At 45.0% G+C, this 17,256-nt stretch overlaps 1 pseudogene; it reads right to left on the reverse strand.

Moving 5' to 3' along the window:
• Positions 1-16,546: 16,546 nt before the first annotated feature.
• LOC100751150 lies at positions 16,547-17,044 on the reverse strand (annotated as a pseudogene).
• Between the last annotated feature and the right edge of the window lie 212 nt (positions 17,045-17,256).

The following is a 17,256-nucleotide window of genomic DNA, read 5'->3' on the forward strand; positions in this document are numbered from 1 at the left end:
TTAGTTATTAAAGACCCCCGATACCTGTGCTTCCACAGAAGACCTCTGGTAGCAATGTCCCTGTGGTGCCTTCTGGGGAAGTTCTAAGGCAACACTGACACAAGCTAAGACAGATGGTATGACAGTATGTGTTAACTCGGCCCAAAGTGAGGACAAGAAGAGCAGGGGAGTGGCTGCTTTGTAACTTTCTAGGCTGCACTTAGGCTACTCACCCCTGATGTCTTTTATTTTGCAGACCAAAGTTTAAAGTAGCAAGTGACTTCTTCAGAATAAAAACATCCAACACTGAACACAGAACAAATGCATTCACAGAACGGAACCTGCCTCTATGCAATCGGCCCCGTTACACAGTACTGAGGTGTGCAAAGAAAAGCCCAAGGGTGACTGCTGACATTTGACCTGGTGTGTAAGGCAGCTTGCTGCAATTCCTTTGAGCCCCAGAATCACAGGCCACTGTCCCCACAGAGAGCAGTGCAGGAATGTGAAGCTCTCGCCCAGGAACAGGGCTACTGGGGAGACACAATATACTGTACAAAATTCATTTATGCAAGAAAGAGGGAATGGAGAAGAACCACAGGTGGTTTATCAGCAAGAAATTGACTAAAAGAGACAGAGAATTCTTTTCTGGTCCCCATGTCCTAGTCCTTGGAACTTGTGATATAGGTTTCTACATGTACAAGGGAGGTGGAATTGACAGCATGGCCTGGGAAAGGGCCGGAGTTAAAAGGTCAGTGGGGAGCTTGGGTCCTGCTGGTGCTGGTGCTGGGGTGTCCTGCCCTCAGAACTCAACTCCTGCTCATCTCCACACCCCTGTTTCAGGGCCTTGTCGCTCACCTCTACAGAGAAAGTGTGTGGGGTCTCTGGGCTCTTTGCAACCCAGATCCCTTTGCTAGGCCGAAGAAGCCCCAGTTCTTCTCATTCTTCTGAGAGACAGCCTCGGTCTTCATGGACCCTCCGTATTATACTGACCTGCCATACCTCCTCGGTCTTTCTTCCTGGCCATGCCCTTTCTCCTTGTCAGCCTCCACTATCATAGTTTTCATGTGAAAACACCGGGGAATCGGGAAACACTGGGTCTTCTGCACAGCTACCCAGAGACGAAAGCCCATCAGCTGTGAAGCTCCCTAGTATGCATGCGAAGCCAACACGGGATGGATTTATGACCATGTAAAAATCACCAGAACCTACCAAGGTTTGCACTGAACAGGCAGAAAGGCACATGGAAGGTCAGGGTGAGGATTTGGGCCAGCCCAGGGTCTGGCTGGACCACTGTGACAAAAAGCCACAATCCATGTTTCCCAGAAGCTCCACTGTTGAGTCCAGGCGTCTACAGATATAGCCAGCGGGACTCCAAGGGCCACTGTGTGACCGCTTCCCACACTGTGTGTCCTTTAGGAAATGGGACACAGGCTGCACAAGAAGATGGGCCTTTACTCCCAGTTCCATGATCTGAGGATTGGGTGAAGTGTGTGTGTGTGTGTGTGCATGTGCGTGTGCGTGTGCGTGTGTGTGTGTGTGTGTGTAGGGGGCGTTGGGAGTGTTTGCCAACTATTTTCTCCAGAAGGACCACGCTCAGGAAGATCAGAGGAATATCCTTTAGCTCACCCATCTGAAAGGGCCCTCAAAGCCAGGAGTGGACAGTAAAGTGTAGGAACAGGTGTAGAGAATTAATCTCATTAATCTTTATCAATAAAAACTTGGGAGTCAAATATTGGGGTAAGAACCTGAGAGATCAGAGAACAGGGAGCAGCCTCCAGTTGCTTTCTACCTCCATCCAAAAGGGCCAGGATCTCTCCACCCTGCCTTACTACTTCCTGTCTCCTCTGTCTACAGTCCTCCAAAACCTCTATGGTTAGGGGCTAGCTCTGCCCTCTGATTCCAAACAAGCTTTATTTGTCACAACACAATCAAGATATTATACATTTCCTCCTTTTGTCTAAATAAAAATAGAAGGTTTTAACTAACATAGTAAAAATATATACAATAAGTAAAATAACTACATATATATATATATATATATATATATATATATATAGGCAAGAATTACATTAACAATGTCTATTCCATTTGCATTTGACAAATTCAGAGAAAATACTCCATTATCTATCCTATGTTGGTGAGTTCAAAGTGTTGTACCTAATTCATCTTCTATCCTAACTTGTATTACTAACCCAAAACTATCTTTTTATGTCTCTCAGTGTTACACATTTTACACCTCTTTTTGTGAGTTTCTTTTCTGAATTTGGTAACAAGAAAAACTATAACTATCGACTCTTCAACTCCATCAGAGACCTGAGAAGGAAATAATATTACCTGAGTAAACAGGAAGTACAGAGCAAGCAACTTCCAAAACTAAGAAATGACAGAAACAGCTGGCTGCCTGGACAGTCACCCAAGGTTCCCCTGTAATGTTGGGGCATCCATCTTCAGTTTATAGGCCTAGAATATCCGACAGACATTTCTGTGAAGCAGGACTTTTGAAAGACTGTCCTGCCTTATCTTGAAAAGTTTGGAAGTTATTTTCTTTTGTGTCCTACTTTTCCAGTTTGGAAAGCATACTGTCAGCTGTTGAGGCAAGGGAAGTTTCTTGCCCAGTGGCTAGTTTTTGCTACAAAGAAAGTAAATTCCATATGGAGTTTCTTCGATGCCCATCATTTTCTCTGAAGTAGATTGGTGCTGTCAGGGGCAGACACGTCACGTCTCGTCATAAAAAAGAAACTTATGGATTTGTTTTTTTTTTTTTTTTTTTTTTCAAGACAGGGTTTCTCTGTATTGCTTTGGAGCCTATCCTGGAACTCACTCTGTACACCAGGCTAGCCTCGAACTCACAGAGATCTGCCTGCCTCCTGAGTGCTGGGATTAAAGGCATGCACCACCAATGCCTGGCTGAAATTTATGCTATTAAAACATCTTAAATGCCATATTCTGTAGGTTTCTGAAGTGTTTGAATACCACCTGCCTATCTAAAATACATCTCTATTTGACCTCGAAAACATACCTAACATGACTGCAAGTTTGATTGTAATAGGTGACTAACTACTAACCTGAATTTCTTTAATATCCTAAATAGTTTGTGATAATAACTTTCAAGGACTAGAAATTTATATTACATTGTTAAGTAAGCTGTATAGGTGCAATACCTGAAGCAAGAGTAGATATATAGGTACAGCAGGTTCTAACAAAACTAACCTTAATTTTGTATCAATATACAAAAATATTTTAAATGAGTAGAAACATATATCCAATATAACAAAAACAACCTAAAATTTGTATCACTATATAAAATCCATACAAATGTAAAAATATTTAAGAATAGTAGTTACTTTTTTGGTTTAAAAGTAGATTCAATAATCTACCCTTTTATCCTATTTCTATATCTCCCTTTTCTTTTCAGAACAAGATCTAATCTCCTTTGTTCAGCTTTTTTTCCTTATCATTACCAATAACAGCTAAACACCTAAACAATGACAAATATCTATAACCCACTGAATGATCAAAAACTGCCCACCCCACCTGTTGGGAATGTGGGCATCATGTTCTTAAAATTATTTCCTATTCTCTGGGGGGGGTCACAGAAACTTTAGGGAACCCTAAAAAATTGGGATTATTGTCAAGTCCTGGAAGAGCTAGCTGTTTCATTTGTTGTCAAGGCTCTGCAATGGGGAGGTATAGGGGACAGTAAGCCACGCCTGTTAGAGGCTGGCTACAGGTGTGCCTGACCATGCCTTGACCAATGTGAGGTCAGGATGACACGGCATGGGCTCTTCAGGGGCTGCAGAGCACATGGGAAGCCCCTTCTCCCTGGCCTTACTGCTTGGATGCCCTGGGCATACTCTGGCTTGCCTTTGGCTGGTATTTATCTCAATAAAGATATCTTGACCTTAAGGACTCCGGATCGTCTATTGTCATGCAATAAGTGGCACCCTGAAATCCACGGCCCATTCCGGCTTCCGGAGGCTCCTTATGAGCCTGCTGAGCATAGCCCAGAAGCCGAGTGACACAAGGACCTAGGATACCACTGCATTTCAAGGTCTCTGCTTTGCTTTGACCCGTCCCCCGTTGTCTATTAGGTAGTGAAAGCCTAGTTAGGAATAACTTTCCTATTGTTTAGGGTTGGGATTGGAAGGAGGTGTTCAGGTTTGGACACCTCTTTCAGATGACTTTAGGGTTTTGCTGAAATAGACATGGTTAGGATGTGCAATAGCAGATTGCTTGTATTTCACCTTTATGATTGTTAATTTTGGATAATTTACACTGTTAAGTTTTAATCCTCTTTTAGACTAAAAGGGGAATTGTAGGGGACAGTAAGCCAGGCCTGTTAGAGGCTGGCTACAGGTGTGCCTGACCACGCCTGTTAAAGTGTGGTCAAGGTGAGGTCAGGATGACACGGCAGGGGCTCTTAAGGGGCTGCAGAGCACATGGGAGCCCCTTCTCCCTGGCCTGGCTGCTCGGCTGCCCTGGGCGCGCTCTGGCTTGTGTTTGGCTGGCATTTATCTCAATAAAGATAGCTTGACCTTACGGACTCCAGATTGCCTATTGTAACACAATAGGGAAGTGCTTGTCTCAAGTCCTGGCTGGAGTAGTCTGTGAGGCTGGACCATCTCAACTAGCCACCTTGAAATTGTCCTGAGCAGTCTGTAGTCCAAAGCTGATCTTTGGGTGGTGTTTGTCAGCTTAGTGGCTTTACCATAGTCCCAGTGGAATTGCCATTGTGGGGCTCCATCCTCCTTTTGGAGACTTCAAAGGTTGCTGTTAGGCATGGTCTTGGTTCACTGCAGAACGTCATATGCAGCAGATCTAAAAGATGTTAAAGGCTCATAATTTGTTATGTACATCTAGAGTACAAAAACTTAATTCCTAGTTACCTGACAGAGACTCAAGGCTGAAATCATATATAAGAAACTAAATGAAGCCTTTTTCTAGAATTATGGCCATTAACATAATGACATAAAGGAAAATTGGAAAAATCTTTCCAATATTTTAATTTTATTAAGTTTTAATTTAAATAAAATACCATCTTATTTTACATACAAATCCCAGTTCCCTCTCCTTCTTGTCTTCCCACTTCCCCCATCCCACCCCCATCCACTCCTCAGAGAAGGTGAGGCCTCCCATGGGGGAATCATCAAAGCCTGTCACATCATTTGTGGCAGGACTGAGGCCCTCCCGGCCTGTATCTAGGCAGAGCAAGGTATCCCTCGATAGGGAATGGGCTCCAAAAAGCCAGTTCATGCACTAGGGATAAATACTGGTTCCACTGCCAGAGGCCCTGAAGACTGCCCAAGCCCCCCAACTGACACCCACGTTCAGGGGGTCTAGTTCAGTCTTATGCAGGTTCCCCAGCTGTCAGTCTGGAGTCTGTGAGCTCCCACTTGGCTCAGGTCAGCTGTGTCTGTGGGCTTCCCCAACATGATCTTGACCCCTTTGGTCATCACTCCTCCCTCGCTACAACTGGACTCCAGGAGTTCAGCTCAGTGCTTAACTGTGAATCTCTGCTTCTGCTTCCATTAGCTACCAGATGAAGGCTCTAGGATGGCATTTAAGGTAGTCACCAATATCATTATAGGGGAAGTGCATTTAAGGTAGCCTCTCCACTATTGCTTAGATTCTTAGTTGGGGTCATCCTTGTGGATTCCTGGGAATTTCACTAGGGCCAGGTTTCTCCATAACCCCATAATGGCTCCCTCTATTTAAGTGTCTCTTTCCTTGCTCTCCCTCTCTGTCCTTCCCCAAACTCGACCTTCCTGATCCCTTTCCCCCTCCCCTTCTCTCTCTTTTACCTCACTCCCTCTATGCTCCCAATTTACTCAGGAGATAGGGATAAAAGGAACACACCTAAACATAATAAAGGCAATATATAGCAATCCAACAGCCAACACCAAACTAAATGGAGAGAAACTCAATTCCTCTAAAATCAGGAATGAGACAAGGCTGTCCACTCTCTCCATATCTATTCAATATAGTACTTGAAGTTGTAGCTAGAGCAATAAGACAACAAAAGGAGATCAAGGGAATACAAATTGGAAAAGAAGAAGTAAAACTTTCACTATTTGCAGATAATATGATAGTTTATATAAGTGATCCCAAAAATTCTACCAGGGAACTCCTATAGTAAAGTGAACACTTTCAGTAAAGTGGCAGGATACAAGATTAACAACAACAACAAAAAAGTAGCCCTCCTGTATATAGATGATAAATGGGACAGAGAAAGAAATCAGAGAAACATCACCCTTCATAATAGCCACAAACAACATAAAATACCTTGGGGTAACTAACCAAACAAGTGAAAGATCTGTATGACAAGAACTTTAAGTCTTTAAAGGAAGAAATTAAAGAAGATAACAGAAAATGGAAAAATCTCCCATGCTCTTGATAGGCAGGATCAACACAGTAAAAATGGCAATCTTACCTAAAGCAATGTACAGATTCAATGCCACTCCCCATCAAAATCCCAGCACAATTCTTCACAGACTTTGAAAGAACAATTCTCAACTTCATATGGAAAAACAAAAACCCAGGATAGCCAAAACAATCCTGTACAATTAACGTTTTAAAGAGTCAAAAATAAAACCAAAGGATTATGATATTAATGGCAATAGAATAGTCCCTTAATTTTAATTTTTCTTCTGTCTCTTATCAGGCGGTTCTTCTGACATGAGACAGATATTTTGGATTTTCCTTTTAAAAAGCATGTTTGGGTTTAGAGAAGGAGAGACCCATATTCCAACTCCAAAGCCAGCTTTAATTTTTAATTGACCTGAGACTACAAAAAGACCATTTGCATTATATGGCTGTAGAGAACAGCAGAAACAAACATTTGGGAATATTTATGAAATAGATGATATACCAATAGATCAATTTACTCTTTTTCTCGGGACACTTTTCTCTGGATGATTCGTCCCTTTTCTTCAGATGTCTCATTTGTCCAGTGGTCTTCAGATTACTTGGCAGGATGACTTCATTCTCCTCTGAAAGACAAAAACAAAACCCTGTCCAACCCTAACTTTGGGGAGTTTCCCCTTTGGTAATTTATATCTGATCAAATGAAAAACATTTGTTAGTCTTATAAATTAGTTTGGATTGGATGGTCATGCTGCTTGATGAACTGTCACCTCTTCTAATTAAGAGATCTCTCTTGTTCAAATCAAATCTTTATCAAGTTTGATGGTATCCATAGCTTTTCTTCTCCTGTGCAAACAAAAGTAAAACCTCTTCCCCAACAGAACACATATCCTGGTTTTCATTCTGAGGTCAATACATCTTTAAAGGATGATTTAATGCAGTAGTTTTTCTATTGCCCAATGTCTCTCCACAGTTGTCATTCCTTTCTCACTAGTATTTAGAAAATGTAAGGTTAAGCACTGTGTAACCTATCTCTAGGAGTCTTTATTATTCCTTCTAGCATATATTTTAAAGTCTGATTAAATTTCTCTATAACTGTTTGCCCTGGAGAATTGTAAGGTGTGCCTGTAGTATGTAGGGAAAAGGAACCAACTAGCCAGCCATCTGAAAGTGGACATGGGGGAGTGTGTGAAAGCAGCCCATGTGATGGGTGGGAAGCAAAAGCACAGAGCCACCTGAAGATAGAGCTGGCTGGTAGTGAGGGGCTAACTCCGGTGGCGTTTGGAGCTCAGGTGCCTGAGGAGTTTAGGGCTTGTGGAGATGGCTGTTGAGAGAATGCAACAGGAGAATCCCAGACTCACTGAGGGTCTTAGGGAAGAAAAGGAAAAGGCAGCCTTCTGCACAGTAACTCTGGCAGATGGCAGCTCCCATGTGCAGCTCCAGAGGGATAGAGCCGCTACAAAGCAAGTGGCTTTCTGATGAGCTCATGCCCCAAGTTGGATGCCAGGTGGAGCATTAATTTAATTAATCTTTATCAATAAAACCAGGAGTCAAATATTAGAGGTAAGAACCTGAGAGATCAGAGAACAGGGAGCAACCCCCAGTTGCTTCCTACCTCCATCCAAAAGGGTCAAGATCTTTCCACCCCCGCCTTATTACTTCCTGTCTCCTCTGTCCACAGTCCTCCAAAACCTCTATGGTTAGCTAGGGGCTAGCTCTGCCCTCTGGCTTCAGTAACGGAGTCTAGCCACAGTCACAGCAGCAAGAGTGGAAGGTGGGACCCACAGCACTGTCTTCAGGGGTCCACATTTATGACTCCACCATGGATCAGAGCCTGAGCAGCCTCTATCTGTCGTGTGGGGGCCAATGGCTGGAGAGGTTACTATGAAAACCTTTATATATTTGAGCAAGATTGCAGACCAGGCCGAGCTCCCATCACCACTCATGGGTCCCAAGACAGGCTGCTAAGTACTGAGTGGATTCCAGAGTGAGGAGACTGAAGGAGGAGGACACAGCCATGGCATAACTTGCCAAGAAAACACAGACAGCACTTGGTACTGATGGTCCTCAGGTGTGTCAGAGAGGCTGCTCACTGATCTCTCCAGCCGCAGGAAGGAGCAGTGAGAGGACTACTTAGGCAGGGGATCAGCGCCCCACCCCCATACTGCTGTGGCCTGGTAAAAGGAGATTGGCAAGATCCCTCCTGATTCTTTTGTGTGGAACAATTTGAAGAGTATTGGCATTAGCGCTTCTTTGAAATTTTGGTAGAATTCTGCACTGAAACCATCTGGCCCTGGGCTTTTTATGACTATTTCTATTTTCATAGGGGTTATAAGTCTATTTAATTTGATTATCTGGTCTTGATTTAATTTTGCACTGCACTGAAACCATCTGGCCCTGGGCTTTTTGATGACTGTTTCTATTTTCATAGGGGGTTATAAGTCTATTTAATTTGATTATCTGGTCTTGATTTAATTTTGGTATGTGATATTTATCAAGAAAAAAATGTCATTTCCTTTAAATTTTCCAGTTTTGTGGAGTACAGGTTTTTGAAGTATGATCCAATGATTCTCTGGATTTCCTCAGTGTCTGTTGTTATGACTCCCTTTTCATTTCTGATTTTGTAAATTTGAATATTCTCTGTCTTTTAGGTAGTTTGAATAAAGGTTTGTCTATCTTGTTGATTTTCTCAAAGAACCATTAATTTTTTGTATTGTTTCCTTTGTTTCTGTTTTATTGATTTCAGCCCTCAATTTGATCATTTCTGTCTACTCCTCTCAGATAACTTTAGCTCGTGTCAAGTTGGCATATAACTATCCAGCACACAGGGTTTCCTCTAGAACCTCTGGAAAGCTGTAACCTAAGGACTCAAGACTTCTAGGATAATTGCATCTCAAGTGAAGTTTCTAGGGTACATAGTGACATATTTAAACATAGAACTCTTTCTTTTATGGAAAAAATACCCCAAAGTATAATTAAACTTTGCTAAAATATAGTGCATTTCTATAGAAAGCATGTTCCAAAAGAATACTTAAGGACTGAAGAGGTTCATATCAACGGTGAGGGCTTGCTCTGTGAAACCCTAGTGGCATGCAGTTCAGTGTTGAGGGCTGGCCTAGTGTGCATGACACCCTGGGGAGAAAGAGGTACAGTTCAGGTTCAGTGTTAGCATTCAGGCCCACCTGGCCCATCCCTTGGAGACCTGGCTGAGTGTGTCACATATGCTTGCCAGTCCTCAGACAGTACCCTGACCTGCTCAGGGTCCTGACAACATCTTCAGCTGCATTGCCACAGCTTCACACCCTTTAAAAGATGGAACCCTGCCTTCTATCTCTCTTCTTCTCTCCCACCTCTCTCTCTAGCTCTCTGCCTCTCTGTGTACCCCCCTCTCTCTGTTTCCCCACAAGGCTGCTCTGCTCTCCCCTTCACTGGCACCCCCCAATAAAAACGCTCCATGTGAGCACTGTCTGCATGCTGTGTCTGTCTCTCACCTGCCATGGGGCTGCTTGGACCCAACCCACCAAGGTCCCTCTCCTGCAGTATAATAACATTGGTGCCCCTCCCAGCACCCACTCTTTGGCACAGGAGACCACTTCCTAAACATAACACCAGTAGCACAGACACTGAGAGCAACCATGAATAAATGGGACCTCCTGAAACTGAAAAGCTTCTGTAAAGCAAAGGACATGGTCAACAAGACAATGGCAGCCTACAGAATGGGAAAAGATCTTCACTACTCCTCCTGGATGGGTTTGCTTCTTTTTGTTCTAGAATTTTCTATTGTTCTGTTAATATGATAATGTGGGATTTCTCTAGCTCCTTTTTGTAGGCATTTAGTGCTATGAACTCTCCTCTTACCACTGCTTTCAGTGTGTCCCATAAGTTTGGGTATGTTGTGCTGTAATTTTCATTGAATTCTAGGAAGTTTTAAATTTCTTTATTTCTCCTTTGATGCATTGTTCAATTTCCATGAGTTTATGGGCTTTCTGAAATTAGTATTGTTGTTGAATTCTAACTTTAAGCCATGGTGATCTGGTAAAATACAGGGGATTATTTCAATCTTTTTTTTTTTTTTATCTGTTGAGGTTTGTTTTGTTATTGAGTATGTGATAGATTTTAGAGAAGATTCCCTGGGGTGCTGAGAAGAAAGTATATTCTTTTGTGTTTGTGTAGAATGGTCTATATGTCTGTTAGGCCCATTTGAGTCATTACATCTTTTAGTTCCTTTATTTCTCTGCTAAGTTTCTGTCTGGAAGACCTGTTCAGTGGTGAGAGTGAGGTTTTGAAGTCTCCCACTATTAGTGTGTGGGGCTTGATGTGTGATTTATGCTTTAGTGATGTTTCTTTTACAAATGAGAGTGCCCTTGTATTTGGGGCATGGCTATTCAGAGTTGAGACTTCATCTTGATGGATTTTTCCAGTGATGAATATGAAATGACCTTCTTCATCTCTTTTGACTAATTTTAGTTTGAAGTTTGTTTTGTTAGATATTAGGATAGCTACAACAGCTTTTTCTTAGGTTCATTTGATTGGAAAATCTTTCCCCAACCCTTTACTCTGAGGTAATGTCTATCTCTGTAGTTGAGGTGTGTTTCTTGAATGCAGCAGAAAGATATAGAAGTGTAAGCCTAATAAACCCTTCCCTCCCCAATTTGCTTTTGGTCGTGGTGTTTCATCACAGCGATAGTAACCAAGACAAAGGCACCTGTCAATGGTCTTTCTTCCAGGTTCCTCTCAGTGTGTATATTAGGCCTCCCTGCTGTTCTGAAGTTCTGTATCTATTGAACTCTCAGGTAACTGCAAATAAAGAAAATGAGAGAGACATAGTCGTGTTTGCTCCTGATATTCAGACAGCAGCTTCCTTACTGACCCTTCGGAAAGACAGGCAGGTTTTCAGGGTTTTGGGGTCTCCGTGCCACAGATTCCCTCCCCCAGCTTCTCATTCCCTTATAACCCAGTTATTTCTGCCATGCCCTCTCTTTCGTCTTCCTCTCTTGCTCCTCACTCTTGGTCTCCCTTTGCCCTTGCTCTCTTTCTCTCCTGCCGTGGCCGGGTCCAGTTTGCAGGCCATTCTCAATCTACTTACTTTCCCCCTGCTCTGGGCTCTTCCAGATGCTGCTGGATGTACTCTCCCTCGAATCTGCAGTGAAAACCCTCCCTTCACCATCCTCTGGGCAGCCATGTCCTCAGTTTATATACCCACTGCTCTTCATAGCGATGGTTGATGAATGAACAGGAAGAGTCCAATGCCTATTCTGCCTCTACTATTCAAATAATCCCTCCAAGGGGCTCAGTTATTGGTGAGGAGGAGAGTTTGCTGTCTTGTACAGGTTTGGGGTGTTTTCTTTGCGGTAGAGTCTCACACTATGTAGCCCAGTTTGGCTTTGGATTCCTGCCTCATCCTCCTGAGAGCTGAGGTTGCAGCATGCTCTCAATATGGAGGAGATTCTTTTTTTCTACTTTTTGGTTCATGTATATATTGTGTGTGTGCATCTATGTGTGTATTCACAAGCCCTCTTGTGTGTGTGTAAGTGTGGGTGTGTGTGCCACTGCATGCATGTGGAGGTCAGAGGTCAACCTCAGACACTGGTTCATCTCTTTCTTGCTGCTTCAGATGCCAGGCTAGCCTTCTAAAGGTTCTCCTGTCTGGACCTCCCAACTCCCATAGAGCACTGGGGTTACAGATGCAAGCTGCTGCACTCAGATTTTACATGGGTTCTGGGGGTTCAAACTCAGCTCCTCGAACTTGTATAAGAAGTGCTTTAGCCAGGGAGCTATCTTCCCAGCCCTGGGAGGTTCCTTATAACTTTTTTGGTAACAAATGAAAGGAGAATGCTAAAATGAAAATATTCCCTTTCCATACTGTAACACAAAGAATAAAAGACTCAGAGGTTCAAGCTTCAAGCTGAGGATCATAGAAGCAAAGCAGCCAGCACTAGCTCTCACTCTACCTCAGACTGAAAGGCAATCCTCACACTGCTGTGTCTCCTCAGCGTGGCTGGAGGATGCTGAGACTTCAATGTCTTTCTATCCTCAATGTGGCTGGAGAATGAATGCCAATTCTCCTGTTTTAAACACCACCCTAATGCTGGGATTAAAGGTGTGTGAATCCGGTTGCTGAGATCATTTTTTTGTGTGTGAGCTGTTTCTCTTTAGGACTGGGTCAATCTTGTGTAGATCTGAGTGGTCTTGGGCTCACAGAGATTCATATAACTCTCAATCCTGAGTCCTGGGATTAAAGGTGTTTACCACCACTGTCTGATCTCTATAGCTTGAGACTGACTTTGCTTTCCGAATCTTCAGGCAATCTTTAATAGATCACAAATAATGTATCACCACACTATACTGCAAAATGAACAAATGGGCCGGACCGTGCACATCCATCACAAAGATGCATCAGAGGATGGAAGCCCTGTGTCCTATTGTCCCATATGCTGATTCCAGATCTCCCTCCACATAGGCCCCTCTCCTAGCTCACTCTACCAACCCAGGCCATGACTGCACTGGCATTTTGGACCCTTTTCATTTTAAGTGCAACCTTGTAAGACCCCTCCCCTCCCCCCCCCAGCTCCTTAGAAAGATCCAGGGTCTTGGGTTCTTTCTCAAGACAGAATGTTTGAGTCACTGGCAACATGTCCAATTCATTTGGTTCTGTTTCCTGTTGAATTTGGAAGGTGTGTGCATAGGTCACTGTCCTTAGAACCCCCCTCCCCCCAGCCTGGTTCCATGTGACATCAGGAATCGTCTTGATCCCTGTCTTTGCAGAGAACTCGGTAGTGGGTCCTGACACTCGGGGACCCCCGCCCTCTCTGCTAGCTCTCTGTCCCAGGCTCAGAAGGTCCCCACATTCCTGCTGTGCGTTTGCCTCCTTCAACCTTTCCTTTCCCAGGTCCTCTTGGTTCAGTACTCAGTCCTCAGAGGATGGTGATGTCACAGAGGGAAACAACAACAGAGAGACAGTGAGGGAGTGTGGCCAGTCACAAACATAACTGTGAATCTGGGCTGCTTCTCCCCAGTCTCAGAGAATCACAGTGACCACAGCCACTGTGGGGTCCCAGTGAGATCCTAATGAGAGTGGCCAAGAATTCACTGGCTCACACGTTCATCACTCACCCCCTGTCTTATCACCTAGAGTGTTTATCTCACACATAGAGTTCCAGCCAGCTGGGAATTGGCAGGCTAGTGTGAGAGTCTTGCTAAATAAAACCAGAGCTGTGAGGCAGGTGCTAACTGTGATTAGGAAAACAGGGTGTCTGCCCACTGGAGGGAGGTAGCAACTGCAGAGCGACCAGGAAATGGTAGCCCAAAGAGGGGGGAGGTGAGATTGCTGTGGAGCCTTGCATCAGCGCAGACACAGTCCAGGAACAGGAAATCCTCCCAGGGTAAACAGCTTGAGTGAAGGTTTGGAGGCGACCAAGCGAACCAGGCACGTGATCAGTGGCAGAAATGGACGGTGCAGGTGGAAGGGAAAAGACACGGGACTTTCAGCACAGGATCTGACCAGGCTCCAAAGGCTGGATGATGAGGGATCCAAACTCTGTCCTTCAATCTGTGTGTGCTCTTTTCATACACCATATGCAGCTGTTGTGGGTGTGAGCTGAGATAAACCACAAGTGTAAAATACACATTGGATTTCAAAGATGGAGTACCATGGAAAAAAATAATGCTCATACGTGCCTGTTATACTGGTTGCTCATTAAATGATTATATTGGAGGTATATTGTATTAACTAAAATATATCTTAGAAATCATTTCACCTATTTCTTGTTACTTTTTTATTATTTTTTAAAAACTATTTTTAGAGATGGGAAGTCTCACTTTGTTTCCCAGGCTAAAAACCCCTAGGCTAAAAACTCAAGCAATCTTCTGCCGCAAGCTACCAAGTAGTGGGGACCACAGATTCATGCCAGCATGCACAGCCACTTTGTTTGAATGTAGCCACGAGAAAGCCGGGGACTAGGGATGTGCCTTGCCCCCATGCCTTAGCATACAGGAAACCGTCAGAGGCAGTGAAGGCAAATCTGGAAGAAGGGACAGTAAGGGTAGAGGGAAAGTGGAGGCTACAGCAGAGTGAGATCTGGAAGCCCAATGGTGGCTGGGTGAGAAACAACTCGGATGAAAGGAAAGAACTGACATGACACACACAGGAAGAGCAGGCCACACCCATGACGACAAGCCGAAGTCAAGCTTTTCATATAAGTCAGTCAGTGTTAGGCAGTCAAGACCGCTCTCAGCTCAGTGAGTAATGGTGTTTGCTGCCAAGTCTTAGGACCTGAGTCTGATCTCTCAGGCACACACATGATAGAAAGACAGAAATGACTCCCTCAAGTTGCCCTCTGACCTCCACAGTGTGCCATAGCATGTGGGCACACACACACACACACCCCACGATATTTTGTTTCCCTTTCCATGTAAAGAAAACATTGGGTTTCAGGCAGGTCAAGATGGTGGAGGAGGGCATGTCTCTGCTGTTTCCTGGATTCCTTGTTACAACATGGAACCTCAGATGGTGAAAGACAAGAGCAGAAGGGGGGCATGTAAGAGCAAAAGACCACTAACTGTCCTTGAAAATCATGCTCCCAGGATCCTTTCATGGGTGAAGGCCAAATGCAAAGAACTTGGTGACCTGAGGACATGGACACCAGAGGATGCCAGAACATGATATAAGCTGAGACCACTATTACACAGATCAGAGTCATAGGCCACAAGAGGCAAGAATGACACTGACATATATCTACCTCTCACAGGGGGGCCCTTGAGATCATTTAGCAGTGGTAAATAGGTGTTCTCAATCAGGTCTGAAGCCACAAAGAACATCACTCATCTGGTACCTCCCAGACGGTACCTGTTTGAGTCACTGGCAACATGTCCAATTCATTTGGTTCTGTTTCCTGTTGAATTTGGAAGGTGTGTGCATAGGTCACTGTCCTTAGAACCACCCCCCAGCCTGGTTCCATGTGACATCAGGAATCGTCTTGATCCATACGGTCTGTCCATATGGTACAGACGCCTCACACACAGACTCTCACTCTTAGGGCACACTCTGGACCACCTCCCTGGAGTTTCAGGCCCTGAGCTGCAGCCCAGACTCTGTGAATTCTTCCATCCACCTGCAGCCAACAAGCCTAGTGTGGCCTCAGTGACCATGCAGTTCATATTTCAAGGTCTCTCCACAGGCCATGACTCAGAACCCAAGGCCACCAGTCAGGAAAAGCTGAGAAGGCCCCTGATGGCACCCCAAGCAGGATTTTTGAAACCCAGGCAGGAGTTGTGCCATTTCCCCAGAGCAAGGTCGGTCATTTGTGGTGAGGGCCACATCCTGCCCAGCCCAGGGCATTCCTTTAAGTTAGCCTTGCTGGCAGCCACACTGGTCATTGACTCTTTGCCTGTGGCTGCCACTTTGCTCCAAAGACAGAACTGGGTGTTTCAACAGTCAGTATGGGCCACAACGACAAGGCTGATAACAATCTGGACCTTGAGAAAATGCTTGCTAGCCTATCACTGGCCTGCATAGAAGGTAGATGCATCTCTCACTCCAGGGACCTTTGCCGTTATCTGGATCTATCTGGATCCTCTTACAGTGGGGGTCGTGTGCTATGTACTGCATCTGGCAGAGGCCAGAGAAGCTGTTCAATACCCACAACACACAGGCAGCCCCATGACAAAGCAAACCCATACCAAAACATCACTAGTACCAAGGAGGGGAACCTGTTCTGAATCTGTCACTTAGTACCTGCTCACTCTCAAAGTGAGGGACATGACGGTGTTTCCTAAGCTTCTTTACTCTATGACTGTGAAGGTGACAATAGAAAATCTTGTCCCTGGCAAGGAGGTCTCTCCTCCCCACCCAAGATGTTTCTGTTATCCATTTGCCCTGTGATCATAATGAGTATGCTGTTCTTGATACCTGGCCAGGCTGAGACTGTCTAGTCGGGTTCTGGAGACTAGCCGGTTCTTACATTAGTTCTGAGCTCACAAACCAGCCAAGCCAAACCCAGAAAAACAGCTTTAATTCTATAATCCAGCCTCCTGTGGGGCTCACGGCAACACTTCAAGACAAGGAAAAGCTGAATGGCTCCATCTTGGCTCTGCGAAGCCCCAGTGCTATACCCCTCCTCCCTGTGCCAGCGTAGCCGAACAAAGCAAACTGCCCTTCAGTTCAGGGTCTGAATGTCTCCAGAGCTTGGGATCCCAAATCTGTAAACTATTTTTCTCCTTCTCTCTTCCTCTCCATCCAGTTCTCTTTTTCCTGGCTCCGGAGCTCCATGGTGCAGAAATACACAGCCTAGTCCTCTGGCTGCAGTTCAGAGATGCTCAGATACCCCAGGTTCTGGGCCACGTCTTTGGATCTGGAGAAGTGAGGGGGTATGTTGGGGCCCTGGTGCTTGTCTGAGTGTGAGAAATATCTCAGCAGGAACCTGGGAGGGTGGCCTGGCCTCTGCTGGTACCAGTAAACGCTGTAAATGTTGATGTTATGGTTGCTGCTCAGGGCGCAGGAGAGGCGGATGGTGGTTCCAAGAGAGGAAGACGCAGATGGTGGCTGATGCAGCGTGGGCTGGGGGCCACAACCTGGGAAGACAGAAGCACGCCCATCACCAGAGCAGAGCAAGGCAAGAGGAGGGGGAAGGAGGCTCTGGGCCCCAAGAGTTCCCTTACCTGTGAGGTGGGCCAGCAGCATGAGCAGGACAGAAGTCTAGGCCATGGCTTGTGACCTGCTGCAGCCACTGCTCCTGGGGCCCTTGCCAGCTGGGAAACACTCTCCTCCCTGCTTTGAGAAGAGGGCCATCGCACCCCTGGTTCCCGTTTACCACCCTCCCAGACCTTCTGGATTCCCAAGCATCAGTTACCAGAATGGTCTGATGGCAGCCTTTGTGGCTCTGTCTTTGTCCATGGAAGCGTACAAGGAGGAAGCAC

The sequence above is a fragment of the Cricetulus griseus genome, chromosome 4 (assembly GCF_003668045.3).
Source record: "Cricetulus griseus strain 17A/GY chromosome 4, alternate assembly CriGri-PICRH-1.0, whole genome shotgun sequence".
Taxonomy (NCBI): domain Eukaryota; kingdom Metazoa; phylum Chordata; class Mammalia; order Rodentia; family Cricetidae; genus Cricetulus; species Cricetulus griseus.